Raw genomic sequence first — 3678 nt, 5'->3', positions numbered from 1 at the left:
GAAAATAAGTCAATAGAAATTACTCAAACTGCATAACAAAGAGAAAAAATAATTTTAAAAAAGGAAAAAAATGAGAAAAAACCATCAAAATAGAATATTCAGGGTAGATGAGACTATTTAGGGTAGATGAGACAATATTAAGCATTCTACTACATAGGCAAATGACCCCAGAAAAAGAAGAAAGGGGAACCAGAGGATAAGAAATACATGAAGAAAAAATGACCTACTATTTACAAATTTAATGACATATAAAAAACCACAGATCAAAGACGCCCAGAGAATACCTACCTAGATAAATTCCAAAACATAACCATATTTTAACATCACATATTCAAATTCCTCAGCACTAAAAACAAATAGAAAATATTGGAAGAGGAAAGGGAAAAACCATTACATTCAGAAGAAAAAAGAAAATAATTACAATAGTACTCCCTTTATAATTCATGGAAACCAGGAGAACATAGATTGACAAATTAAAAATACTAAAGAAAGAAACAGTCAACTCAAGACTCTATACCTGGAAAAAATTATCTTTCAAAATTGAAAAAATAATAAGACTTTCACTGACAAACAAAATGAAAGGAAATTATTGTTAGCAAAATTGGTCTATAAGAAATTTTAAGAAAAATCATCAGCCAGAAATTGTATAAGGCTAAAAGCATGGATCTACATAGAAAATGAAAAGCACTGAAAATAGAATAAATGAAGGTAAAATTAAATTCACTTTTAATTATTTTAGAAGCTATAAATTATATCATACTGTGTAAAAGGAAAATAGTAGCAATTCATTGGTGTTTGTAGTGTGATTAAAATAAAATACATAATAAAAATAACACAAAAGATGGGTGGGGGAATGGAAATACATAATTGTGAGAAATTTACATAAAATGCATATTATTATTTGGAGATAGACTTTGCTTAATTAACCATGTATATTATACATTTTTAGGAAAACCACTAGAAAATGTAAAAAGTAAATAAATAATAAATAGAAAAAATAAAATCATTAATATATCTTAATTTTGAAAAGGCAGAAACGATGGTGAAGACACAAAGATGAGGTAGATAAATATACAACAGTATAAAAGATGATGTATGTCGACTCTGTGAGGCAGTGGTGACGGCAATAGGATGAACAAGGTCGACGCACTGAGCGATAATGACAATGGGGACCATGATCAAAATGAAATAAACAGCACACAGGAAGATGGTGAGAAAGAAAAAACTGGATGAGACAAAGGTCAGAGCAACAGCTAGAGAAAGGCTGTTGTCCCCGGACCAGCAGAGTATCCCCTGCAGTACAACTAAACGCTCTGGTGCTCAGGGAAATCCCTGGCTGACCCACCAGCTCGCAGAGCTATGAACAGAACATCAGAGAGATTGGCACCTTTGCCTCTGTGGAGCAATTCGGGAGGTCTTACAGACACATGGTACGTCCCGGGGACCTGACAGGCCACAATGACTTCCATCTCTTCAAAAAAGGAATTAAACCCACATGGGAGGATGACGTAAATTAAAAAGGCAGCAAGTGAATTATTCGGCTATGGAAGGGTTTGGCACCTTGTTGCTGGGAGAATCTCATCTTGGCTATGTTGGGGGAACAGTTCATGGTTGAGGAGATCTGTGGGGCTATGGTCTCTGTCCAGTTCCAGGGGGATATTATTTCCATACGGAACAAGACTACCAGTGACCAACCCATCACAGCCCGAATCCAGGACACGCTTCGGCGAGTGCTTAACCTACCTCCCAACACCATTGTGGAATACAGAACGCACACCGACAGCATCAAAATGCCAGTCAGACTGGGCCCCCCAAGGCTCCTTTTTCAAAACCTCTGGGAGCCGCAGTTGAATGGTCCATGACCCTCTCCCAGTCTGGAGAGCACCATCATTGAAGCTGGCATCATCCGAGTCTCTGTTGATGTGCTACTTGGAAGATCCTTCTGTCCTGGACAAGAGGAATTGGAAGAGCATTTTATGTTTTAAGAAGAAGTTGACACACAGCAGCTCACAACAGCAGAGATCACTTAATAGACGGTGCTGAACTAAAAGAAAACGATGTATTTCAACTTAACCATATTAATAATCTTATTAAATATGAATGATTTAAATATACAAGTTAATGAAAAGAGATTGTTGGTTTTGAAAAAAAAGCAAACCAACATTAAAGAGAAAGACAGGTTAAGTATAAAAAAGAAACAAGTAGATACATCGTGTGAACAGTACCAAAAGATAGCTTGGTTAATTATTAGTTTCAGATAAAGGTAACTTCAGAGCAAGGAAGATTATTAGGTATAAAGAAAGATAGTACAAAATGAAATTCTTCAAGACCTACTATTCTAAATATTAATTTTCTTAAAAACAGAGCTTTAAAGTATGGAAAGCAAAATACCAAGGGAACTAAAAAGAGAAATAAATTCATAATTATACATGAAAACTTAAACAGTCCTTATCAAAAATTGATATATCATGTAGTAAACTATGGTACAAAAAATCAGTATAGGTATAGGGGAGCTCAACAACGTTATCAAACAATAAATCTAAAATAAAATATATTAAAACTCTACCCAACAATAGAAAAATATACATTCTTTTCAAATACAGAAGGAACATTTTTCAAGTTAGACCATATTATGGACCATAAAACGAACCTTAACACACTTGAAAAGAGTACAAGTCATACGAAGTATACTCTCAGAGCATGATGGAATTAACTCAGAATTCAATAATGGAAATTTACTTGGGAAATATCTAAAATTTTAAAGTTAAACAACATATTACTAAATAACCCACATATCAAATGAGTCTGAAAGAAAATTTTAAATATTTTGAACTAAATGTAATTAAAACACAATATATCCAAATTTGGGCTGCAGCTAAAATTTACAGAAAATATATAACATTAAATGTTATTAGAAACAAATAAGGTCAATATCAATAACCTAAGATTTAACATTAAGGAACTAGAAAAAAAGAAAATTAAGCCAAAGCAAACAAAAATAAGGAAATAAAAGCATTAAAATTCAAAAAAATTGAAAACAAACAACAAATAATAATTTAAAATCTTTTTCCTTGAAAAGATCAATAAGCTTAATTTATACCTGAATATATTAATAAATTAGGGAAAATACAAATTACCCATATTGGGAATGAAAGAGTCGATATCAAAGAGCAATAAAGAAATACTATGTAGTAACTTATGCCCATAAATCTGATGATAGGTTAAATAAACAAATTACTGAAAGGCACAAATTACTGAAACTTAAGAAACAGATAACGTTAATAGCCCCATATTTATTTTAAAAGTTAAATTACAATTAAAAACCTTCCCAAAAATAGAGATTCATACCCAAATGATTTTTTTGATAATTTCTACCATTTAATGAATGAATGAATTAATTAATTAATGAGTTATGTAGCAATTGTACATAACTCATACAGAATATAAACATGGAATTTAATACTTTTCATCTGATTTTATGAATACCACATTATTACCCTGATATGAAACCCATTTGATTGTGACAATGAAAAATGCTAATTTTACAATTGAGAGACCTGACAGACATCACCTTAACAACATGATCAAGTACAATATTACTATTAATAAATCGTTTTGATATTATGTACCATCGGATATAATGCAATTGCTTCTCACTTAACCTGTGTCTACTCATGA

General features: G+C 32.0%; 1 pseudogene; it reads left to right on the top strand.

The window, feature by feature from the left end:
* The first annotated feature begins 1131 nt into the window (after positions 1-1131).
* Positions 1132-1862, top strand: LOC129061775 (eukaryotic translation initiation factor 4E type 2-like; annotated as a pseudogene).
* The last annotated feature ends 1816 nt before the right edge of the window (positions 1863-3678 follow it).

Source organism: Pteronotus mesoamericanus, unplaced genomic scaffold (genome assembly GCF_021234165.1).
Source record: "Pteronotus mesoamericanus isolate MK-2021 breed Mesoamerican mustached bat unplaced genomic scaffold, CSHL_Meso_final scaffold_651, whole genome shotgun sequence".
Lineage (NCBI taxonomy): Eukaryota > Metazoa > Chordata > Mammalia > Chiroptera > Mormoopidae > Pteronotus > Pteronotus mesoamericanus.
The sequence above is the reverse complement of the archived record's forward strand: the minus strand, read 5'-3'. Positions and strand labels throughout refer to the sequence as shown.